This window comes from Natator depressus, chromosome 8, assembly GCF_965152275.1.
Source record: "Natator depressus isolate rNatDep1 chromosome 8, rNatDep2.hap1, whole genome shotgun sequence".
NCBI lineage: Eukaryota > Metazoa > Chordata > Testudines > Cheloniidae > Natator > Natator depressus.
This window is the reverse complement of record NC_134241.1, coordinates 39,604,434-39,631,084: the sequence shown is the minus strand read 5'-3', so window position 1 is coordinate 39,631,084 and position 26,651 is coordinate 39,604,434. Positions and strand designations below refer to the sequence as shown.

Below are 26,651 nucleotides of genomic sequence, written 5' to 3'. Positions count from 1 at the left end.
GAAACATGCCCATGTTCCACACCAACTTATGATGGTCATTGCTCCTGGGGAGCGTTGCCTAGTGGTTAGGGACATAGGCCCTTTGACCTGCAGAGGGGGTATTTGCAGGGGAGTCCAGGCCCTCTCGCTCCACTGGGATCCAGCCCAGGGCCCTGTGAGGATGACAAAGGGGTCTGACACCCAGGAGTGCCTTAAGGCTGCCCTCCCCAGGCTACTTCCTACCACCCTGCAATTGTCCACAGTTTGCAGTCTTTAACAGGAGAGTGTGGAGGGCATAAGCTCGCTGCCTGGCACCTCTTCACAGCTGGGCATGGCCTGGTCACTTTCTCCCTCTTGGAGTGGCGACTGCCTCCTCTTGTGTCTTGGCCCTCCCACCAGGTCAGTTCCCAGTCTCTCTCCCATTCAGGGCCAGTCCATAAACCAAACATGGGGAATCAACACAAACAAACTGGGTTAGGGTATTAGAGAGGGAAATGCCTCCTTCTCAGGTTCTAACAGAAGCAGATCCTTGCTTCCCTTAGGGCTGTGGATGGGAGAGATCCTGCCTGCCTTCCCTCAGCCTAAGAGCACTGGAAGCTCCCTAGAAGTGGTGGGGCTTCCAGCGCCCAAACCATGGCCCTCCCTCTGCTCTGCCCCTTCCCCTGAGTCCCCACCCCTACTCTGCTTCTTCCCCCAAGGGCCCACCCCTCCAATGCCCCACTCCACCTCTGCCTCCAAGCCCCACCCACCACTCGCTCCTCTCCACCCCCTACCCCCATCACTCGCCCTTAAGACAGGATAAAAGTGAGAGGGCATAGCCTTTCCACTTTAAAAAGTGATGGGGATATAGCCTCCTGGTCCTCTCCAGTTCTGGCATCCCTGTCTCAGCCCTTTCCTCAGGAGCTGTGAGTTGCTGATCTGCTCTCTTCCCTGGCTTGCCCCTAGGTGAGCTACTCTGCATTCTTTTAACTCCTCCTCCATTCTGTACAGCTCTTGCAGGTGTGGCAGGGTGGGGCTGGCTGAGCCCAGGGAAGCTCCTGATCCCCTTGTTGACCAGTGTGGTGTTTGTATACCCCATCAGATGCCTATAAGATGGGCTTAATCAAAAGGGCAGTGGTACCAGAAATATTATAAAGGTTTGTAAAGATAAACAAAGAGAAAAAAATCCAGACAATTGACCCAAATTGTCCACAGTTATTGCTGCCAAATTTATGAGAACAAGGCCTGGTCAACTTGAATAAAAAATATCCAGTTCTTAAAGACAATTTTAGTAAGGATGTGAGACAACTGAGAGATGCAATTTCTCTCACTAATGATTCTTAAATTAAGAAATTTACCCCCTTTCTGCAGGCATTTGAATGGTGGTGTGCTGGGAGACAGTTACAGAAATTAGATGTGAGCTTAAGGCGATAACTGCCTGGATCCTGCTAGCAGAACACCTGTTTCTGAACCCCAGGTGTTCCAGTAGCATGAAGCACTCAGGACTGCGGGACATCTTAATTAAGCTGAGAGAACAATCTGGGATCCTAAAAGCTGGGCAAATGGGGAGCCCAATAACACCAAGTGTCAGGGGTCTACCACAGACCACCTAACCAGGAACAAGAGCTGAATGAGGCTTTTTATAAACAACTAACAAAATCATCCAAAGCACAGGACTTGGTGGTGACGGGGGACTTCAACTACCCAGACATCTGTTGGGAAAATAATGCAGCAGGGCACAGATTATCCAACAAGTTCTTGGACTGTATTGGAGACATTTTTTTTATTTCAGAAGGTGGAGAAAGCTATTAGGGGAGAGGCTGTTCTAAGTATGATTTTGACAAACGGGGGGAACTGGTTGAGAATTTGAAAGTGGAAGGCAGCTTAGGTGAAAGTGCTCATGAAATGGTAGAGTTCATGAATCTAAGAAATAGTAGGAGGGAAAACAGCACAATAAAGATAATGGACTTCAAGGAGGCAGACTTTAGCAAACTCAGGAAGTTGGTAGGTAAGATTCCATGGGAAGCAACTCTAAGGGGAAAAACAGTTCAAGAGAGTTGGCAGTTTTTCAGAGACATTATTAAGGGCACAAGAGCAAACTATCCCACTGACTAGGAAAGATAGAAAGTATGGCAAGAGACCCCCTGGCTTAACCAGGAGACCTTCAATCATCTGAAACTCAGAAAAGAGTCCTACAAAAAGTGGAACTTAGGTCAAATTACAAAGGATGACTTTAAACAAATAACACAAGTAAGTAGGTACAAAATTAGGCTAAAACCCAAAATGAGATTAAATTAGCTAGAGACATAAAGGGTAACAAGAAAACATCTTACAAATAGATGAGAAGCAAGAGCTAGACCAAGGACAGGGTAGGCCCATTACTCAATGAAGGGGGGGGGAGAACAATATTAGCAAATGTGGAAAATGCAGAAGTGCTAAATGCCTTTTTTGTTTCAGTTTTCACCAAAAAGGTCAGTAGTAATTGGATATCTAACCTAGTGAATGACAGTGAAAATTAGATAGGATCAGAGGCTAAGATAGGGAAAGAACAAGTTAAAAATTACTCAGGCAAGTTAGATGTCTTAAAATCACCACGGCCTGATGAAATACACCCTAGAATACTCACGGAGCTGACTGAGAAGATATCTGAGCCATTAGTGATTATATTAGAAAAGTCATGAAAGATGGGAGAGATTCCAGAGGACTGGAAAAGGGCAAATATAGTGCCAATCTTAAAAAGGAAAATAAGGACAACCCAGAGAATTACAGACCAGTCTGCTTAACTTCAGCACCTGGAAAGATAATGGAGCAAATAATTAAGCAATCAATTTGGAAATACCTAAAAGATAATAAAGTGATAAGTAAGAGTCAGCATGGATTTGTCAAGAACAAAATCAAATGAAACCAACCTAATAGCTTTGACAGGTTAAGAAGTCTTGTGGATGGGGGCAAGCAGTAGATGTGGTACATCTTGACTTTAGTAAGGTTTTTGATACTGTCTAGCATGACCTTCTCATAAACAAACTAGGGAAATACAACATAGATGGAGCTACTATAAGGTGGGTGCATTGGTTTGGAAACTGTTCCCAGAGAGTAGATATCAGTTGTTCACAGTCAAGTTGGAAAGGCATGAAAGGAGTGAAGTTTTGGAATAGCCTTCCAAGGGAAGCAGTGGGAGCAAAAGATCTATCTGGCTTTAAGATTAAACTCGATAAGTTTATGGAGGAGATGGTATGATGGGATAACATGGTTTTGGTAATTAAATATTCATGGTAAATAGGCCCAATGGCCTGTGATGGGCTATTAGATGGGGTGAGATCCGAGTTATCCAGGAAAGAATTTTCTGTAGTATCTGGCTGATGAATCTTGCCCATATGCTCAGGGTTTAGCTGATCGCCATATTTGGGGTCGGGAAGGAATTTTCCTCCAGGGCAGATTGGAAGAGGCCCTGGAGGTTTTTCGCCTTCCTCTGTAGCATGGGGCACGGGTCACTTGCTGGAGGATTCTCTGCTCCTTGAAGTCTTTAAACTATGATTTGAGGACTTCAATAGCACAGATATAGGTGTGAGGTTTTTTTTTGTAGGAGTGGAGGGTGAAATTCTGTGGCCTGCGTTGTGCAGGAGGTCAGACTAGATGATCATAACGGTCCCTTCTGACCTAAATATCTATGAATCTATATCAAGTGGATCAGTTGTGGGTCTCATTCTATTCAATATATTCATCAGTGATTTAGATAATGGCATAGAGAGTACACTTATAAAGTTTGCAAATGATACCAAACTGGGACAGGTTGCAAATGTTTTGGAGGATCGGAGTAAAATCCTAATGATCTGAACTAAATAGGTCAAATAAGGACAAATGGAAAGTACTCCATTTAGGAGGGAACAATCTTTTGAACACGTATAAAATGGGGGGAAGGGGATGTCTGCCCAAGAAGGAGTACTCCAGAAAGGAATCTGTGTATCATACTGGATCACAAAGTTAAATATGTGTTAACAGTATAACACTGTTGCAAATAAATCAAACATAATTCTGGGATGTATTAGCAGGAATGTTGTAAGCAAGACACAAGAAGTAATTCTTCTGCTCTACTCTACGCTGATTAGGCCACAACTGGAGTTTTGTGTTCAGTTCTGGGTGCCACATTTCAGAAAAGATGTGGAGAGATTGGAGAAAGTCCAGAGAAGAGCAACAAATATGATAAAGGACACTGTCTAGATGAAGTCAAACAGTTTTGATTGGACAAAGGTAAATGATTTGGCCAGGCATAGTGTGGAAGGATCAGCAGGGCAAATCTTCACCCTTGCTGCTATTCAGCTCCTGATCTGAAGCAGCCCCCACTCTTTCTGTCCCCAACCCCCCACTCTGTCAAAGCTTCCCAGTCCTGACCTGCACTTTCATTTGCTGACTCAGTTCAACCAATGAGATTGAAGTATGCAGATCGCAAAACAGCTCCTGCATGGACCGAATGGGAGGTACTGGATCTGATTGCTGTATGGGGAGATGAATCCATGCTATCAGAACTCTGTTCCAAAAGACGAAATGCCAAAATATTTGAAAAAATCTCCAAGGGCACGAAGGACAGAGGCTACAACAGGGACCCACAGCAGTGCCGCATGAAACTTAAGGAGCTCAGGCAAGCCTACCAAAAATCCAAAGAGGCAAACGGCCACTCCGGGTCAGACCCCCAGACATGCCACTTCTATGATGAGCTGCATGCAATCCTAGGTGGTGCCCCTACCACTACCCCACCCCTGTACGTGGATTCCTGCAAGAAGGGAGTCTCACACAACAGGGATGAGGATTTTGGGGATGAGGAAGATGAGGAGGAGGAGGAGGAGGATGAGGATGAAACTGTTCTCCCCAACCGCCAGGAACTGTTTATCACCCTGGAGCCAATACCCTCCCAACCCTCCCAAGTCGGGCTCCCGAACCTTGAAGGCAGAGAAGGCACCTCTGGTGAATGTACCTTTGTAAATATAATATATGGTTTAAAAGCAAACATGTTTAATGATTAATTTGTCCTGAAGACTTGGGATGCATTTGCAGCCAGTACAGATACTGGAAAAGTCTGTTAACGTGTCTGTGGATGGAGCAGAAATCCTCCAGGGACATCTCCATGAAGCTCTCCTGGAGGTACTCCCAAAGCCTTTGCAAAAGGTTTCTGGGGAGGGCAGCCTTATTCCATCCTCCATGGTAGGACACTTTACCAGGACAGGCCAGTAGCACATAGTCTGGAATCATTGTATAACAAAGCATGGCAGTGTATGGTCCCGGTGTTTGCGGGCATTCAAGCAACATCCATTCTTTGTCTCTCTGTGTTATCCTCAGGAGAGTGATATCGTTCTTGGTCACCTGGTTGAAATAGGGGAATTTTATTCAGCGGACATTCAGAGGTGGCTGTTCCTGCTGGGCTGTGGCTGAAAAGAAATCATCCCCGCTGTTAGCCACGCGGTGGGTGGAGGGGTGAAGAGATCATCACAGAGAATTGGGGCTGTGTGTGTGTGTGTGTGGGGGGGGGGTGACCTTGTACCGAAAGCACATGTGCTATGTAATGTTAACAGCTTGGTTCACCGTGAAAGAGTCTACCCATTGTTCTCTAAAATGTGTCTTTTAAAATACTACTCTCCCTTTTTTCCTCCAGCAGCTGCAAATGTTTCAATGCTCCCCCTATCATCTTCATCCCAGAGGCTAGTGCAGATAAGAAGGCGAAAAAAAACACACTCGCGATGAAATGTTCTCTGAGCTCATGCAGTCCTCCCGCACTGAAAGAGCTCAGCAGAATGCGTGGAGGCAAGCGATGTCAGAGTCCAGGAAAGCACAAAATGAACACGAGGACAGGAGGGACGCGCGAGAGGAGAGGTGACGGGATCAAGAGGAAAAGTGGCAGCAGCATGATGAGAGGAGGCAGGATGCAATGCTGAGGCTACTGGAGGATCAAACTGATAAGCTCCGGTGTATGGCTGAGCAGCAGGAAAGACAGCAGGAGCACGGGCCGCCACTGCAGCCCCTGTGTAACCAACCGCCCTCCTCCCCAAGTTCCATACCCTCCTCACCCAGACGCCCAAGAACGTGGGGGGGGGCTCTAGGCACCCAACCACTCCATTCCAAGCAACAGAAGACTGGCATTCAATGAGTTTTGAAGTGCAGTGTGGCATTACCATTCCCTCCTCCCCTCATCCACCCCACCCAGTGCTTCCCTCCTGGTCTACCTTGGCAGTTATCCCCCCATTTGTGTGATGAATTAATAAAGAATGCAAGAATTTGAAACAACAATGACTTTATTGCCTCTGCAAGCGGTGATCGAAGGAGGGAAGTTGGTTGGCTTCCAGGGAAGTAGAGTGAACCAAGAGGACGGGTTTTCATCAAGAAGAAACAAACAGAACTGTCACACCATAGCCTGGCCAGTCATGAAACTGGTTTTCAAAGCTTCTCTGATGTGCAGCGCGCCCTGCTGTGCTCTTCTAACCGCCCTGGTGTCTGGCTGCATGTAATCAGCGGCCAGGCTATTTGCCTCAACCTCCCATCCCGCCATAAATGTCTCCCCCTTACTCTCACAGATATTGTGGAGCGCACAGCAAGCAGTAATAACAGTGGGAATATTAGTTTTGCTGAGGTCTAACCGAGTCAGTAACCTGTGCCAGCATGCTTTTAAACATCCAAATGCACATTCTACCACCATTCTGCACTTGCTCAGCCTATAGTTGAACAGCTTCTGACTACTGTCCAGGCTGCCTGTGTATGGCTTCATGAGCCATGGCATTAAGGGGTAGGCTGGGTCCCCAAGGATAACTATAGGCATTTCAACATCCCCAACTGTTATTTTCTGGTCTGGAAAGTAAGTCCCTTCCTGCAGCTGTTCAAACAGGCCAGAGTTCCTGAAGATGTGAGCGTCATGCACCTTTCCCGGCCATCCCACGTTGATGTCGGTGAAACGTCTCTTGAGATCCACCAGTGCTGGCAGCATCATTGAAATGTACCCCTTGCGGTTTATATACTGGCTGCCCTGGTGGTCCGGTCCCAAGATAGGGATATGCGTTCTGTCTATGGCCCCACCACAGTTAGGGAATCCCATTGCAGCAAAGCCATCCACTATGACCTGCACATTTCCCAGAGTCACTACCCTTGATAGCAGCTCAGTGATTTCGTTGGCTACTTGCAGCACAGCAACCCCTACAGTAGATTTGCCCACTCCAAATTGATTCCCGACTGACTGTTAGCTGTTTGGTATTGCAAGCTTCCAGAGGGCTATTGCTGCTCGCTTGTGAACTGTAAGGGCTGCTCTCATCTTGGTATTCTTGCACTTCAGGGCAGGGGAAAGCAAATCACAAAGTTCCATGAAAGTGCCCTTACGCAATGCGATGCGTTGCATCAGAGAGTGCTAAAGGAGTTGGCGGATGTGATTGCAGAGCCATTGGCCATTATTTTTGAAAACTCATGGCGATCAGGGGAGGTCCCAGATGACTGGAAAAAGGCTAATGTAGTGCCCATCTTTAAAAAAGGGAAGAAGGAGGATCCTGGGAACTACAGGCCAGTGAGCCTCACCTCAGTCCCTGGAAAAATCATGGAGCAGGTCCTCAAGGAATCAATTCTGCAGCACTTAGAGGAGAGGAAAGTGATCAGGAACAGTCAGCATGGATTCACCAACAGCAAGTCATGCCTGACTAATCTAATTGCCTTCTATGATGAGATAATTGGCTCTGTGGATGAAGGGAAAGCAGTGGACGTGTTGTTCCTTGACTTTAGCAAAGCTTTTGACACGGTCTCCCACAGTATTCTTGCCAGCAAGTTAAAGAAGTATGGGCTGGATGAATGGACTATAAGGTGGATAGAAAGCTGGCTAGATTGTCGGGCTCAACAGGTAGTGATCAATGGCTCCATGTCTAGTTGGCAGCCGGTATCAAGTGGAGTGCCCCAGGGGTTGGTCCTGGGGCCGGTTTTGTTCAATATCTTCATAAATGATCTGGAGGATGGTGTGGATTGCACACTCAGCAAGTTTGCAGATGACACTAAACTGGGAGGAGTGGTAGATACGCTGGAGGGTAGGGATAGGCTACAGAGGGACCTAGACAAATTGGAGGGTTGGGCCAAAAGAAATCTGATGAGGTTCAACGAGGACAAGTGCAGAGTCCTGCACTTAGGACGGAAGAATCCAATGCACCGCTGCAAACTAGGGACCGAATGGCTCGGCAGCAGTTCTGCAGAAAAGGACCTAGGGGTTACAGTGGACGAGAAGTTGGATATGAGTCAACAGTGTGCCCTTGTTGCCAAGAAGGCCAATGGCATTTTGGGATGTATAAGTAGGGGCATTGCCAGCAGATCGAGGGACGTGATCGTTCCCCTCTATTCGACATTGGTGAGGCCTCATCTGAAGTACTGTGTCCAGTTTTGGGCCCCACACTACAAGAAGGATGTGGAAAAATTGGAAAGAGTCCAGCGAAGGGCAACAAAAATGATTAGGGGACTGGAACACGTGACTTATGAGGAGAGGCTGAGGGAACTGGGGATGTTTAGTTTTCAGAAGAGAAGAATGAGGGGGGATTTGATAGCTGCTTTCAACTACCTGAAAGGGGGTTCCAAAGAGGATGGCTCTAGACTGTTCTCAGTGGTAGCAGATGACAGGACAAGGAGTAATGGTCTCAAGTTGCAGTGCGGGAGATTTAGGTTGGATATTAGGAAAAACTTTTTCACTGTGAGGGTGGTGAAACACTGGAATGCGTTACCTAGGGAGGTGGTGGAATCTCCTTCCCTAGAAGTTTTTAAGGTGAGGCTTGACAAAAGCCCTGGCTGGGATAATTTAGTCGGGGATCGGTTCTGCTTTGAGCAGGGGGTTGGACTAAATGACCTCCTGAGGTCCCTTCCAACCCTGATATTCTATGGTTAGCACTGCGCACATTTCCCACGGAAGAACACATGTACCCAGGAGCCCATGACAGACAACATGGAGAAATTCGCTATCGAGACAAGAGCAGGAGAGCAGAGTTGTAGCTGAAGTGGTGGTTCGATGACAACAGTTAGCAGTCCTACTGCACTGTCTGCTGAAAGCAGTATGGCGTCCGCACAGAAAAAAGGCACGAAACGATTGTCTGATGTTGCTTTCATGGAGGGAGGGGTGACTGATGACATGTACCCAAAACCACCCGCGACAATGTTTTGCCCCATCAGGCATTGGGAGCTTAACCCAGAAGTCCATTAGGCGGCGGAGACTGCGGGAACTGTGAGATAGCTACTCACAGTGCAATGCTCCAAAAGTCAACACTAGCCACGGTACTGTGGACTCACTCCACTGACTTAATGTACTTAGTGGGGACACACACAACTGACTGTATAAAATTGCTTCCTAAAAAAATCGACTTCTATAAATTCGACCTAATTTTGTAGTGTAGACATACCCATGCATTTCCCAATGATATTAATGACCAGTGTGACCCTGGTTTCATTGAAGACCACAAGTGAGATCCTTTGGTGCACCGGAATGAACATATCAGGTTGTGTTCCGGTACACGAAAGGATGGCATTATTGAGGCCATTCTTGTTACCCCCTTGCCAGATGTCACTAAGTGTTTTTTGGGGCACAGACCCCTTCTGCAGTGACTGATGTTCTTCTCTCATTGACTAGGCTCTGCCCTGGTAGGACAAGAGAACCCTAGTTTTTCCAGTAAGAAGGTGGTTTGTACTGTCCCTTGAGGGTGCCAGGATGGGTGCAATACTGGAACCAAAATTCTGAGCCTCAACCCTTCCATATGGCTTCACTGCATGAAGTCTCTTGGGACTGGTGCTGGCACTTTATTAACAGAAGAACAGACTGCCCAGTCAGTTGCTGGTGCTGTAACCAGTACCAGGCACTGGGCCTGGGACTGCAAAGTCCAGCAGGCATGAGAGGTTGTGGTGCACCAGAGGGCTGATCTGGGATACTGAGCCGGCCATATGGGAACAGCATAGTTGTTTTAAACTGTGGTTGTTTTCATCCTCACCGAGCAAATGTACAACTTTGATGAAGGTGAAATCCTGACTGAACTCAGTCCCCAGAGCTCTCTAGGGCTCGAGAGGGCAGTTGGAGCCCCTTGCCTGGCACTGCCAGCCTCTGAGGTGTACTTGTCTGCATGGATGATATTATTGGCAGCACACAAATAGCCAGCAGACTTTCCTCAGGGCAGGAACAGAGTGGGATGAGTGTGCGTGGCCCTATACGGCTCCCCTCACAGCTCCAGCATAGGGGCAGGGTGTGTGTGGAGGTAGCGGGGTTTGCAGTTAATCCTGCAAGGACAGGATTGGAGATGAAGGGTGGCGTTTACTATAGAGAAGGTGAATGTCTGGCCGCTGTAGGACCGGGTGTAACGAAGTGGGGAGTTCTCTTGGTTTTTTCTTTGTTTTTTCAATGGTTTGCACGCAGAGGGGGTGGGACTCAGTTTCCCAGGGTGTTACTGGTTTAACAAGGTGATGGGAGAGGGAGTTTGTTGTGACAGAGGACCAGCGACGGAACTTGGGACCGTAGCCAATGGCCTGGAAAATGGATACCCCAGCAACTGGTGACCTGGTGACCAGGAGGCCCAGCTTAGGAGTCACACCTGGTTCTGGCCAGTGGGAGGACAATGGGCTGTGAATAGAGGACCCCGGTGACCTGACCAGCCAATTCCAGCCAGAGGCGGACAGAGGTGGAAAGTGGACGGAAATCTGGGAGGCAGTGACCATGAGTTGGTTGAGTTCAGGATCCTGACACAGGGAAGAAAGGTAAGCAGCAGGATACGGACCCTGGACTTCAGGAAAGCAGACTTCGACTCCCTCAGGGAGTGGATGGGTAGGATCCCCTGGGGGACTAATATGAAGGGGAAAGGAGTCCAGGAGAGCTGGCTGTATTTCAAGGAATCCCTGTTGAGGTTACAGGGACAAACCATCCCGATGAGTCGAAAAGGTAGTAAATATGGCAGGCGACCAGCTTGGCTTAACGGTGAAATCCTAGCGGATCTTAAACATAAAAAAGAAGCTTACAAGAAGTGGAAGTTTGGACATATGACCAGGGAAGAGTATAAAAATATTGCTCGGGCATGTAGGAATGAAATCAGGAGGGCCAAATTGCACCTGGAGCTGCAGCTAGCAAGAGATGTCAAGAGTAACAAGAAGGGTTTCTTCAGGTATGTTGGCAACAAGAAGAAAGCCAAGGAAAGTGTGGGCCCCTTACTGAATGAGGGAGGCAACCTAGTGACAGAGGATGTGGAAAAAGCTATTGTGCTCAATGCTTTTTTTGCCTCTGTCTTCACTAACAAGGACAGCTCCCAGACTGCTGCGCTGGGCATCACAACATGGGGAGTAGATGGCCAGCCCTCTGTGGAGAAAGAGGTGGTTCGGGACTATTTAGAAAAGCTGGACGTGCACAAGTCCATGGGGCCGGACGAGTTGCATGCGAGAGTGCTAAAGGAATTGGCGGATGTGATTGCAGAGCCATTGGCCATTATCTCTGAAAACTCGTGGCGAACGGGGGAAGTCCCAGATGACTGGAAAAAGGCTAATGTAGTGCCCATCTTTAAAAAAGGGAAGAAGGAGGATCCTGGGAACTACAGGCCCGTCAGCCTCACCTCAGTCCCCGGAAAAATCATGGAGCAGGTCCTCAAGGAATCAATCCTGAAGCACTTAGAGGAAAGGAAAGTGATCAGGAACAGTCAGCATGGATTCACCAAGGGTAGGTCATGCCTGACTAATCTAATCGCCTTCTATGATGAGATTACTGGTTCTGTGGATGAAGGGAAAGCAGTGGATGTATTGTTTCTTGACTTTAGCAAAGCTTTTGACACGGTCTCCCACAGTATTCTTGTCAGCAAGTTAAAGAAGTATGGGCTGGATGAATGCACTATAAGGTGGGTAGAAGGTTGGCTAGATTGTCGGGCTCAACGGGTAGTGATCAATGGCTCCATGTCTAGTTGGCAGCCAGTGTCAAGTGGAGTGCCCCAGGGGTCAGTCCTGGGGCCGGTTTTGTTCAATATCTTCATAAATGATCTGGAGGATGGTGTGGATTGCACTCTCAGCAAATTTGCGGATGATACTAAACTGGGAGGAGTGGTAGATACGCTGGAGGGCAGGGATAGGATACAGAGGGACCTAGACAAATTGGAGGATTTGGCCAAAAGAAATCTGATGAGGTTCAATAAGGATAAGTGTAGAGTCCTGCACTTAGGACGGAAGAACCCAATGCACAGCTACAGACTAGGGACCGAATGGCTAGGCAGCAGTTCTGCGGAAAAGGACCTAGGGGTTACAGTGGACGAAAAGCTGGATATGAGTCAGCAGTGTGCCCTTGTTGCCAAGAAGGCCAGTGGCATTTTGGGATGTAGAAGTAGGGGCATAGCGAGCAGATCAAGGGACGTGATCGTTCCCCTCTATTCAACATTGGTGAGGCCTCATCTGGAGTACTGTGTCCAGTTTTGGGCCCCACACTACAAGAAGGATGTGGATAAATTGGAGAGAGTCCAGCGAAGGGCAACAAAAATGATTAGGGGTCTGGAACACATGACTTATGAGGAGAGGCTGAGGGAACTGGGATTGTTTAGTCTGCAGAAGAGAAGAATGAGGGGGGATTTGATAGCTGCTTTCAACTACCTGAGAGGTGGTTCCAGAGAGGATGGTTCTAGACTATTCTCAGTGGTAGAAGAGGACAGGACAAGGAGTAATGGTCTCAAGTTGCAGTGGGGGAGGTTTAGGTTGGATATTAGGAAAAACGTTTTCACTAGAAGGGTGGTGAAACATTGGAATGCGTTACCTAGGGAGGTGGTAGAATCTCCTTCCTTAGAAGTTTTTAAGGTCAGGCTTGACAAAGCCCTGGCTGGGATGATTTGATTGGGGATTGGTGCTGCTTTGAGCAGGGGGTTGGACTAGATGGCCTCCTGAGGTCCCTTCCAACCCTGATATTCTATGATTCTATGATGACGACAGATGAGAGGAGAGGAGGCCTAGGCGACCCTATTTACCTGGATAGAAGACAATGGATAGAGGTGGGACTTGGGGTTGGTGATATCAGATGCCCAGCTGGAAAAGCATGGGGGCTCCGGACTGGAGAGAGAGAGCAGGCAGAGCCCACCTGGATGCAGGAGAGACTTAGATGTGCTGTGCTGGGGGAGGCCAGGCCTGAGGGCCCTGTGAGTTTCCTATGCTGTGTTCAGATGCTCAATAAATCCTCCTGTTTTACCCTGGCTGAGAGTCTCTCCAGTCTAGAGAACACGGTTGCATTATTCCTTCTGGGAGTGGAGGCCCCGGGGATCCAGAGAGAGTGGACTCCCTGAAGTCAAGAGACAGGTGTGCTAAGGCTCAGAGAGGTGCAGTTCCAGGAGGTGGAGGGGCTTAACCCCCAAGAGAGAGTGGACCCTGAGAAGGGCTGTAACAATGAAGGGGGCTCCCCGCCAGGGACCGTATGGGCCAAGAGTGGGCATGACCTGTGAGTCCTTGACACAGGGTTATTCCCCATACATTGCAAACAAGAATCACATGAACGACACGAAGACAGTCCAGTCGCTGGTAAAACTCCTTTTCCAGTCCTCCCCAGAGAATTGTTTTTTCAGATTAATTTCTCCAGCTGTATTAATTAGCATGTTCCTAGCTGGATCTACGTTCCTAGCTCTCCTGCCTGGCTCCCTACTCAGCCCCTCCCTCCAAATCCCTTGACAATTTGTTTGTGATACCTCCGCACTTAGTGTTACCTACAAACTGAATCTGCCTATTCTTGCCCTTTTCCAGTCCTCACTTTCCCCAAGGCTGCCCTATGGCAATGTCTCTGACATTGGTCTGTGGTCACTCCTGAGCAGACCTGCAACTCAGCTATTAGTAACCACGTTCTCTGCTACTTGCTTTGGACACTGAAGCCAAATAGCCAGTGTGACTGATGTGGAGATGCTGTGCAATAATCTAAGAACGCAGAACTGGACTAATTGGCTGAATACTTAATGAGGGGAAGATACTGCATAGCGATGGGGGTGCATTAGAATTTCCCACAGGAATGTATTTATCACACCAATGCACAGTGGCTGCACAATGCTGCCATTCTGGTGTTGTACAGTTTTATGCCCATGGTGCATTAGTGTAAATGACTCCACATAGCAACAGAAAATTGCTACAGGTATGTGTGAGAGAGAGAGATGGAGAGAGAGAGAGAGGCAGTTGACCAAGATAGCTACTGCAGAATAAACAATCCCGAATAGCTCCCTGTATAGACACTCTAATCCAGAATAAAAGTCACTTTATTCCCTATAATACTCTGAGTAGTTACTTTTATTCTGGAAAAGTATCCACACAGAGACCCATTCCAGAATAGCTATTCTGGTCAATTTTCCCATGGAGACAAAGCCTCAGATGGTAAACTCTTTGGGGCAGCCACTATGAGGATCTTTGCATTTCTGGGGAAAGCTCACAGATCTCTTTCTTTAATTCAAGAGCTAGAGACCTATGTCTGTCTCACTGCAGGGTCAGGACCACACTTTTTTTCCTCCAGGTGAGCATGGTTTCAAGTAGAGTGTCAATGACCACACCATGGTTAAGGCAGCAGCCAGGAGTCCACTAGAAAGCTGATTTTCAGACCCCTTGTAACACCTCACACTTTTACGTTTTGGGGGTTCGCTCACTGACAATTTGGAGGTGCTCTGAACAGTTTGAGTAAACCGAGTACTTCTTGAAATTAAAATATATTAACATGGCTCCTTCTGGACAGTTTGTGAACTGTCTAGCATGTCCCTTTGTAGGGCCCAATGAAATCACATTGCATCACGAAACTCAAAACAGAAGCTTTTCCTGGCTCCCCCCAGGCGGCCTGTCTGGTTTATAATCCACTTACTTTGATTCATGGTGCTTTGAGTCCATGGTGATAAGGGCTTTAAAAATGCTAATTGAGAGATTAGATAGTTTTATATTGGTTCATGCAGGGCAGGGATAGTCAGATGTTTATGAAATCGCTATTATTTAACAAACAGACAAGATTCTTCACCACTGAAGCTAATGCAGAAAATAAAACACTGATAGAAAATATAATCTGCAATGACTTCTGTCTTTGGTAAATTCTTTTAACAGCCAGGCCAAATCCACAGCACGATGCCACACTTTAGAGAGCTGATGCTTTTCTCAGTGATGTCTAAGCTACTAAGGAATATGGATGCCATTTTCCAGCCATCATTAAGTCGACTAGCTTCTCTTCCTCTCTGAGGAGAACGGTCCTGTGCCTGGAGCGCTAGCCTAGGGCTTGGGAGACAAGATGGCTCCACCGCTGACACAAAAGGTGGGTTTTTACAGTGAGCTAATGAAAACTCCCTATTTGCCTGGCTGTAAAATCCTAGTGGAGACAAGGCACTTGCAGCGTTTACTGCTCTAGACTCTTGCCTAGTCTGCCTCATGGTACAACTTGGGAGGCTTGTCTCCACTAGGATTTTATAGCAGGATAGCAAATGCATATTCATTGTCCCACAGTACAAACAGGCCTGTTTCATCAGTGAAGACAGCCACAGTTCCTCTGGGCCTCAATTCTCATCTGTACAATGGAAATAACATCCCGGCCCTGCCTCACAGCAGGTAAGCGTAAATCCACTGACGACTTTGAACACACCCCAGTGCTGGAGGGCACAGATGTGCCTCAGACAGCTAGACCTTACCAAACCTTTACAAATGGTTATTTATTTACAAAAACGAAATAATGGGTTTGCCCATTTCAGATGAAGGCTCCAGTTAGAAAGCATGAATAGGTGTTATAAGCGCATTACAGACATTCGTAGCTTCTGTTATATATGCTTACAAGTTTTCAGTGAAAGGTGTTTTAAGCCATGGTAGTAAGCAATCTAAAACAATTGATTAACTATTTTAAAAACATTTATTAATCACTTATTAACCCATTTATTTATAAAAGGAACCTTAATATAAACATAAGAACATAAGAACGACCATACTGGGTCAGACCATGGGTTCATCTAGCCCAGTATCCTGTCTTTCGACAGTGGCCAATTCCAGGTGCCCCAGAGGGAATGAACAGAACAGATAATCTTCAAGTGATCCAATCCCTGTCACTCATTCCCAGCTTCTGGCAAACAGAGGCTAGGACATCATCCCTGCCCATCCTGGTTACTAGCCATTGATGGACCTATCCTCCATGAACTTCTCTAGTTCTTTTTTGAACCCTGTTATAGTCTTGGCCTTCACAACATCCTCTGGCAAGGAGTTCCACAGGTTGACTGTGCGTTGTATGAAAAAATACTTCCTTTTGTTTGTTTTAAACCTGCTGCCTATGAAATTTCATTTGGTGACCCCTAGTTCTTGTGTTATGAGAAGTAAATAACACTTCCTTCTCTAGTTTCTCCACATCAGTCATGATTTTATAGACCTGTATCATATTCCCCCTTAGTCGTCTCTTTTCCAAGCTGAAAAGTCCCAGTTTTTAAAATCTCTCCTCATATGGCAGCTGTTCCATACCCTTATAATTTTCGTTGCCCTTTTCTGAACCTTTTCCAATTCTAATATATCTTTTTTGAGATGGGGTGACCACATCTGCATGCAGTATTCAAGATGCGGGTGTACCGTGGATTTATATAGAGGCAATATGATATTTTCTGTCTTATTATCTATCTCTGTGTTAATGATTCCCAACATTATGTTTGCTTTTTTGAATGATGCTGCACATTGAGTGGATGTTTTCAGAGAGCTATCCACAATGACTCCAAGATCTCTTTCTTGAGTGGCAACAGCTCATTTAGACCCCATCATTTTATATGTATAGTTGTGATTATGTTTTCCAATGTGCATTACTTTGCAATTATCAGCATTGAATTTCATCAGCCATTTTGTTGCCCAGTCAGCCAGTTTTGAGAGATCTTTAAGTAGCTCTTCACAGTCTGCTTGGGACTTAGCTATCTTGAGTAGCTTTGTATCATCTGCAAATTTTGCCCCTTTTTCCAGATCACTTATGAATATGTTGAATAGGACTGGGCCTGGTACAAACCCCTGGGGGACACCACTATATACTGCTCTCCATTCTGAAAACTGACCATTTATTCCTACCCTTTGTTTCCTAACTTTTAACCAGTTACCAATCCATAAGAGGACCTTCTCTCTTATCCCATGACAGCTCACTTTGTTTAAGAGCCTTTGGTGAGGGACCTTGTCAAAGACTTTCTGAAAATCTAAGTACACTATATCCACTGGATTCCCCCTTCTCCACATGCTTCTTGACCTCCTCAAATAATTCTAGTAGATTGGTGAGGCATGATTTCCCTTTACAAAAAACATGTTGACTCTTCCCCAATTATGTTCATCTCTGTTTGTTGCTCTTTACTATAGATTCTAATTTTGTTCTTCAAAATTCAACCAGTTTTCCCAGAACTGAAGTCAGGCTTACCGGCCTGTAATTGCTGGGATTGCTTCTGGAACCCTTTTAAAAAATTGGCATTACATTAGCTATCCTCCAGTCATTTGGTACAAGTGTGACCAAAAGATGCAAAAAGCAAAGAAGACAAAAGACACCTGTCCTGGTAAGAGCAGCTGTCCCCTGTGTGGTGCCCTTTCACATGGGCATTGCAGCAGTGAGTGGTGCATCAGTGCATGCATACCTGGTTGAAGTTAAGAGTCCAGGCAGGGATACATGCATCCTGGAGATGAGTGTTTGGTTGCTGATGGGAGGGTTTTGGACTTCTTGGCCATGGGATGCTGTTCTAGGATGCTGGGAAGAGATGGGGTCCACCTGACCAAGAAGGGGAAGAGCATCTTCATGCACTGACTCACCAGCCTAGTGAGGGGGGCTTTAAACTAGGTTCAAAGGGGACAGGTGACAAAAGACCACAGGTAAGTAGAAAAAAAGACAACCTTAACTTAGGGGAGGGGGGCATGTAAATTACTGTAGAGTCATAGGAGCAACAACGGGGAAACCAGTGGGGTAATCTGCTCAACATCTCCGATGTTTGTACCCAAATGTAAGGAGTAAGGAGAATAAACAGGAAGAACTGGGAGTATTAGTACATAAGCTAAATTGTAACTTAATTGGCATCACAGTGGGATAATTCTCATGACTGGAGTATTGGGATAGAGTGGATAGCTGTTCAGGAAGGACAAGCAGGATAAAAAGGGAGGAGGCATTGCATTATACATCAAGAATATATACACTTGTTCTGAGGTCCAGAAGGAGGAGAGAGTCAGATCAGTTGAAAGTCTCGGGGTAAAAATAAGCTAAAAAGGAGGGGTGATATCATGGTATAGCATGAATATGAATATGAGCCAACAATGTGGAGCAGTTGCAAAAAAAATATAATTCTGGGGTGTATTAACAGGCGAAAGGTAAGACAAGGAAAGTAACTGTTCCATTCTACTTGGCACTGGAGAGGTCTCAGCTGGAGTACTGTGTCCAATACTGGGGACTACTCTTTAGGAAAGATGTGGGCAAACTGGAGAGAGTCCAGATGAGAGTAACAAAAATGATAAAAGGCTTAGAAAACCTGACCTCTGAGGAAAGGTTAAAAAAACTGGGCAGTCCATATATATTATGTACCGTTATAAAGAGGACGGAGTCAACTGTTCTCCATGTCCACTGAAGGTAGGCCAAGAAGCAATAGACTTAATCTGCAGCAAGGGAGATTTAGGTTTGATACTGGGGAAAACTTTCTAACTCTCAGGGGAGTGAAGCTCTGGAACAGGCTTTCAAGGGAGGCTGTGGAATCCCCATCACAGGAGGTTTTTAAGAACAGGTTGGACAAACCCTTTTGGAATGGTCTAGGTTTCCTCGGTCCTGTCTCAGCGCAGGGGGATGGACTTGATGACCTCTTGAGGTCCCTGCCAACCTGATATTGCTATTATTCTGAGAAGAGGGGTTATCTGGACAGGCTTGGAAGTAGTGCAATAGCAGTGGTTTTGGCAGCTCCTGTGTAAGGCTCAGAGCATTTGCATGTGTAGAAACAAGGTGTTTTGCAAGTATTGTAGGCACTAAATATTCCAACCTCCAAGGTGAAGATACCTATTTTCTTTGGTGTAGGCCAGGCCCTAGGCCTGGGACACCTTCAAAATTTTGCCAAAATAGCAAATCCTGTTAAGGGTTTGTCTACACCACGCAGTTTTTAGCGACAAGGCTGTGTCAACACAGCCTTGTCACTAAAAGTCAGCATGTGTAAACGCTTTTTGTCGGTACTTTGTCAGCACTTTTGCCGACAAATTACTTCCAGCCCCTTGAGTAGTGTTTGCTTTGTCGGCAGGAGAGCGCTCCTGCCGACAAAGCCGTGTTCACACTGCCACTTGCATCGGCAAAACTTTGTCTTTCACGGGGGGACTTTTTAAAGTACTCGTGAAAGACAAAAGTTTTGTCAACAACTTTGCAGTGTAGACATACCCTAAGAGTGTGCAAAATCCCCCCTTCCCAATGGCAGGCATAGTTGTGCTGGCCAAAGCCCTAGTGTAGACACAGTCATACTGGCAGCAAGGTGTTTTTGGCAATATAACTTGTTTTGTTCAAGCTGGGGAAGATGTGCCTTAGTGAAGTCTTCCTGAAGCGTTAATGAGTAATGCATTATTAATGATCTGGATGATGGGATTAATTGCACCCTCAGCAAGTTCATAGAAGACACTATGCTGTGAGGAGAGGTAGATACGCTGGAGGGTAGGGATAGGGTCCAGAGTGACCTAGACAAATTAGAGGACTGGGCCAAAAGAAATCTGATGAGGTTCAACAAGGACAAGTGCAGAGTCCTGCACTTAGGATGGAAGAATCCCATGCACTGTTACAGGCTGGGGACCGACTGGCTAAGCAGCAGTTCTGCAGAAAAGGACCTGGTGATTAGCTGGATATGAGTCAGCAGTGTGCCCTTGTTGCCAAGAAGGCCAATGGCATATTGGGCTGTATTAGTAGGAGCATTGCCAGAAGATCGAGGGAGGTGATTATTCTCCTCTGTTCAGCACTGGTGAGACCACACCTGGGGTATTGCATCCAGTTGTCGTCCCCCCACTACAGAAGGGATGTGGACAAATTGGAGAGAGTCCAGCGGAGGGCAACGAAAATGATTAGGGGGCTGGGGCACTTGACTTACAAGGAGAGGCTGAGGGAACTGGGGTTATTTAGTCTGCAGAAGAGAAGTGTGAGGGGGGATTTGATAGCAGCCTTCAATTACCTGAAGGGGGGTTCCAAAGAGGATGGAGCTAGGCTGTTCTAAGTGGTGGCAGATGACAGAACAAGAAGCAACGGTCTCAAGTTGCAGTGGGGGAGGTCTAGGTTGGATATTAGGAAACACTATTTCACTAGGAGGGTGGTGAAGCACTGGAATGGGTTACCTAGGGAGGTGGTGGAATCTCCATCCTTAAAGGTTTTTAAGGCACGACTTGACAAAGCCCTGGCTGGGATGATTTAGCTGGTGTTGGTCCTGCTTTGAGCAGGGAATTGGACTAGATGACCTCCTGAGGTCTCTTCCAACCCTAACTGGTATAATCTATAGTGCCCAAAGTACTCTTTTGCCAATATACCCTCCCTATGAACCTCCACTAGGGAGGTTTGCTGGCATAGCTATACTGGTACAGATCTCTCAGCAAACCCTCACTCGTGTACACAAGGACTTATCCCCATGTATTCCCTTACCCACACATTCTTTCATGTGTGCTCACTTGCACTCACATGTGTGCTCATATACACAGTGAGTTTCCAGAAGCATCCTTCCCAAGCCAGGCACTGGAGGTCTGAACGCTGGGGAAGATGTGCCTTAGTGAAGTCTCCCTGAAGCATTAATGAGTAATGCATTGTCACTCAGAAATGACATTTGTTACTGTTTCAATTGGATTCCAGCATCTGCTACCTGCTGCTTTTATTTGCACATAGGCATGTTTATTTATATTGCTGAAAGTGGAGGGAAGTAAAATCAGCTGCGTACAGACTCTTTGCTAGAGCCCTTCCCATTAAAGCCAAAGACAGAGGCCTAGAAACGACACAAACAACTCTATTTTGGGTAAAGTGATGCAATCTACCATCCACCAATGGTCCATTCACAGACACTGCTCTCACCCTTCTCAAAAAATGAGCTGATCAGTGGAGAATGTTTGCACATTCTGGAATATGAGGGTAGTGATACCAAAGACCTAGGACACAGGAGGAATTATACGAACAGCCACCACTAAGGCATCTTGAAAATGCAGAGTTTCACTAAAGGTTGTTTTTGATGGCCAGGTTTAGACCAGGATAGAGACCTCTGTTTTGGAGAGTCTACCAAAACATGCCAGAAACTGCTCCATGTCACCTATAGAAATGAGCCACTAAATCCTTCCAAAGACTGTTCTGAAAAAGCAAATGTACTTTGCTTATGGCTGAGGTTTATTGTTGGAGAGAACATGAACATGCCTGCTGCTTGGGTTAGCTAGGCAGTGCAGGATATGTTGTCACTAGGGCTGTCAAGCGATTAAAAAAATTAATTGTGATTAATTGCATGATTACACTGTTAAACAATAATAGAATGTTATTTATTTAAATATTTTTGGGTGTTTTCTACATTTTCATATTGATTTCAATTACAACACAGAATACAAAATATACAGTGCTCGCTTTATATTTATTTTTGATTACAAATATTTGCACTGTAAAAAACAAAAGAAATAGTATTTTTCAATTCACCTAATACTGTACCTAATACTGTAGTGAAATCTCTTTATCATGAAAGTTGAACTTACAAACATAGAATTATGTACAAAAAATGCATTAAAAAACAAAATAATGTAAAACAAAATAATGTAAAGCCTACAAGTCCACTCAGTCATAGAATCATAGAATATCAGGGTTGGAAGGGACCTCAGGAGGTCATCTAGTCCAACCCCCTGCTCAAAGCAGGACCAATCCCCAATTTTTGCCCCAGATCCCTAAATGACCCGCTACAAGGATTGAACTCACAACCCTGGGTTTGGCAGGCTGTCAAGGTTCCTTCCCCACTCTGAACTCTAGGGTACAGATGTGGGGACCTGCATGAAAACCTCCTAAGCTTACTTTTACCAGCTTAGGTTAAAACTTCCCCAAGGTACAAACTATTTTTTACCCTTTGCCCTTGGACTTCCACTGCCACCACCAAACTTAATCTGGGTTCCTGAGAAAACGTAGTTTGGACACGTCTTTCCCTCCAAAATCCTCCCAACCCTTGCACCCCACTTCCTCGGGAAGGTTTGGTAAAAATCCTCACCAATTTGCATAGGTGACCACAGACCCAAACCCTTGGATCTGAGAACAATGAAAAAGCATTCAGTTTCCTTACAAGAAGACTTTTAACAGAAGTAAAAAAGAATCACCTCTGTAAAATCAGGAGGGTGAATACCTTACAGGGTAATTAGATTCAAAACATAGAGAATACCTCTAGGCAAAACCTTAAGTTACAAAAAAGACACACAGACAGGAATATTCATTCTATTCAGCACAGCTATTTTCTCAGCCATTTAAAGAAATCATAATCTAACACATACCTAGCTAGATTACTTACTAAGTTCTAAGGCGCCATTCCTGTTCTGTCTCCGGCAAAAGCATCACGCAGACAGACACAGACCCTTTGTTTTTCTCCCTCCTCCCAGGTTTTGAAAGTATCTTGTCTCCTCATTGGTCATTTTGGTCAGGTGCCAGCGAGGTTACCTTTAGCTTCTTAACCCTCTACAGGTGAGAGGATTTTTCCTCTGGCCAGGAGGGAGTTTAAAGGGGTTTACCCTTTCCTTTATATTTATGACACAGGCTAATGCTCAAACCACTGAGCTATCCCTCCCCACAGTCCTACTTGTTCAGCCAGTTACTCAGACAAATAAGTTTGTTTACATTTGCAGAGATAATGCTGCCCTCTTCTTGTTTACAATGTCACCTGAATGTGAGAGCAGGTGTTTGCATGGCACTGTTGTAGCTGGTGTCGCAAGATATTTACATACCTGATGCACTACAGATTCATATGTCCCTTCATGCTTCAACCACCATTCCAGAGGACATGCTTCCATGCTGATGATGGGTTCTGCTTGATAAAGATCCAAAGTAGTGCAGATTGATGCATGTTCATTTTCATCATCTGAGTCAGATACCACCTGCAGAAGGTTGATTTTCTTTTTTGGTGGTTCGGGTTCTGTAGTTTCCACATCATAGTGTTGATCTTTTAGGATTTTTGAAAGCATGCTCCACATCTTGTCTCTCTCAGATTTTGGAAGGCACTTCAGATTCTTAAACCTTGGTTCTAGTGCTGTAGCTATCTTTAGAAATCTCACATTGGTACCTTCTTTGCATTTTGTCAGATCTGCAGTGAAAGTGTTCTTAAAATGAATATGTGCTGGGTCATCATCCAAAACTGCTATAACATGAATATATGGTGGAATGCGGGTAAAACAGAGCAGGAGACATACAATTCTCCCTCAAGGAGTTCAGTCACAAGTAATTATCACATAATTTTTAATAAGCATCATCAGCATGGTTGCATGTCCTCTGGAATGGTGTCTGAAGCATGAAGGGGCATACAAATGTTTAGCATATCTGGCATGTAAATACCTTGCAATGCCAGCTACAAAAGTGCCATGCGAATGCCTGTTCTCACTTTCAGGTGGCATTGTAAATAAGAAGTGGGCAGCATTATCTCCTGTAAATGTAAACAAACTTGTTTCTCTTAGCGATTGGCTGAACAAGAAGTAGGACTGAGTGGACTTTTAGGCTCTGAAGTATTACATTGTTTTGGTTTTGAGGTCAGTTATGTAAAAAAAAATTCTACATTTGTAAGTTGCACTTTCACGATAAAGAGAGTGAACTACAGTACTTGTATGAGGTGAATTGAAAAATACTGTTTATTTCATTTATCATTTTTACAGTGCAAATATTTGTAATAAAAATAATAATTTTTTAATTGTGATTAATTTTTTTAATTAATCACATGAGTTAACTGTGATTAATTGACAATGCTAGTTGCCACTCATGGTTTTCCTGAAAAGATCATTTAAGATAATGGTTCTCATGTTGTAGCCATGAAATTTCAAATATCCCTTGGGGGTCTTTCAGTGAAGCACTCTAGATCACCTGCATGTTGCCCACTGCCCTATGGCACACATAGTAGGGAGCATTAGAGAAAAATGAAGAGAGCTTTAAGCTTGAAACATTGGGTTGCAAATTTTCTGTAATCATTTAGGTCTGCACCACTACTTGGCACATGGCAACTTGGTGGTAGCAGGACTTATTGTGGTGTTGACAACGAGAGGTGATGAGAGGGCTGTCAGTGCAAATAGCAGCTTGTGCCTGGTATCTAGCAAATCCAGCTGCAATAGGGGTGCCTGTCCCCTTAAGGGTACAAGGGCTTAGGAGTCATCCTACCCCTGTCCTGTAGCATGGCCCATTTAAGGTTAGGTACCCGAGAGCCTAGGAAAATGACAAAGGCAGATATGGGGAGAGTGGAAGTGGCCAAGGGGAACAGTCTGTGGGTTTGGAGGAAACCTGTGCCACTCTGCCCATCATGTTTCTGTACCAGAGATGGCCTAGCTACAGCGCTTCCCCCTGAGTGAGGTGCAGCCCAGATCTTTAGCTCCTCTAAGGCTGTGCCTGTGCTGGGTATGGCTGAGGTTCCTTTACATAAGGTGTGTTGCATGTGGTGCCACTGAGTGCACAATACAATATAGCATTCATCACAACTCGTATAAGGGCCGGGGACTGGGCACCCTGCAGAGAAGGCAGGCGAGGCTGCCATCTCTCCAGCCAGAACCAGTGCTGGGACAGAGCGGACTGAATCTATTGTGCCTCTTTCCTCAGAGCAGGAGACGCTGGCATGAAAGGGGGATGCCTGCCGGGCTCTCCCAGTCCAGGGAGAAAATGGACGAAGGTGAGAAGAGGCAGCTGGGAAGGGGCTGGCCTGAGGTAACAAGCACAACCCAACAAGGGGCACCATCTGTGCAAAGGAGGGAGCAGCTTGAGAGGCAATCCCCAGCCCCAAGCTCTGGGGCAGGGTGGCCAATTCTGAAATGCCCCAGCCCCAAGGAGGAGGGCTGGAAGAGCCCTTCTCTGGGGGAAGCTGCATAAGTTAAATATCTCAGACCCTCAGAGATGGGAAGTGTGGTTTAAAGACTGGAGGTGATTTACTTGTGAACCACAGTTCATGGTGTCTGGATAGCCTGGCTGTGCCCCAAGCGGGGGTGCACTGGGATGGCAACGTGCCCACCATCTGAGCTCATCAGGTGCTGCCCAGGGGACGTCCCTCTGAGCTTGCCAGAGGATGCTCTGTTTCTATTCTTCTCTCCCTGGACCATGTAGTGTTGCAGTGAATAGCTGCCTCCTTCCACCCAGTGGTGGTCGGGGGTGAGCCTTGCGTGTGATTGGGGTGGGGCACAGCAGGCCTGCTGGATGTTTGTCCCAGAGGCTAGAAGAGGCTGTGTGAATGTCAGGTGTTGCTATTTATCTGGGACCATCCTGGTGCTGTGCCTGGGGTAGCACCTTTTCTTGCACCTCACCTCAGGGCTTCAGGGATGAATGAGCTACTGACCCTAGCCTTGGAGTGGCAGAATCTGGCCCTTGATCATGACAGGCTACATTCTGCCTAGCCAGTTTTCAGGTGCCCCAGCCCCCAACACTGGCCAGGCAGAACGGAGCACAGGGACAGCTCCCTAACGTTTCCCAGGGGACACAGTCAGCCCTGGGTCTTCCCCGGCTGTAGCACCACATGGCTCACAGAACATCTCTGCAGCTGCTCCTGGGAAATGGGGCTCTGCACAGCTCAGCTCAGGGCTTTGCCAAAGAGACACAATCCAGCATCAGGAAAAATAAGAACATGGACAAAAAATGAGCTTCATTATAATCATTTCATGTAGTCAGAGTGTGAAGAGCTTCTGAGGGACCTAGCCAAGCTGGGTGACTGGGTTGCATGAGGCCAAAAAAGTTCCAGGCTGACAAATGCAAAGTACCGCACACTGGAGGGAATCATCTGAACTCCCCAAGCACCTGACAGGGATCTAAACAAAGTGTGTCAATGCAGGAAAGGGCCTCGGTGTTACCAGCCAGCTCCAGGAGACTTCTGCTCAACAGGTAGCTGCAGTCACAACATCAAGCAAAATGTCAGAATGCAGAAAATCCTGCAACGCCATTGTACTGATCAGTGGATCACCCCATCTACATATGGTGTGCAGTCCTGGTTGTCCCTCTGAGACGGGGCACAGAAGAATGACAGCCACTCCGCTGGGCCTCTCTGGCAAGTCTGATCCGGGGAACGAGAATAAGAAAACCAAAGGGGCAGAGAGAGACTCAGAAAAGGCAGGAGAAAGCACAGAGTAAACGGGATGGTTTACAGGGATGACAGGGACACAGGGAGAATGGGGCAGAGACCACACCAGATGAGAAGTAGGAAAAATCAAACACACAGGCAAAAATGGTAAAAGCAGGGCCAAAACCTCTGGTGTGACAATAACAGTGGCTTGGTGCTGAGATCACTCAGCAGGAAACTGGCCTAGGATGACAGCACTTGTTGGGGAGGCCATTGCCCTCTCACTCCTGCTACTCCCCCTCACAGCCCCTGTCATAAATATAAAGGGAAGGGTAAACACCTTTAAAATCCCTCCTGGCCAGAGGAAAAACCCTTTCACCTGTAAAGGGTTAAGAAGCTAGGATAACCTCACTGGCACCTGACCACAATGACCAATGAGGAGACAAGATACTTTCAAAGCTGGAGGGGGGGAGAAACAAAGGGTCTGTGTCTGTCTGTGTGATGCTTTTGCCGGGGACAGAACAGGAATGGAGTCTTAGA

The 26,651-nt window shown here is 46.3% G+C and overlaps 1 long non-coding RNA gene and 1 pseudogene across 1 annotated transcript in view; one reads left to right on the top strand and one right to left on the bottom strand.

The window, feature by feature from the left end:
- Nucleotides 1–23,181, bottom strand: part of LOC141992809 (uncharacterized) — a 29,521-nt gene extending 6,340 nt beyond the window's left edge. Inside the window, exon 1 of the long non-coding RNA XR_012640658.1 lies at nt 22,825–23,181. This is a non-coding gene — a long non-coding RNA (uncharacterized LOC141992809). The remainder of the gene's footprint in view (nt 1–22,824) is intronic.
- Nucleotides 4,380–9,592, top strand: LOC141992636 (uncharacterized; annotated as a pseudogene).
- Nucleotides 23,182–26,651: the final 3,470 nt, after the last annotated feature.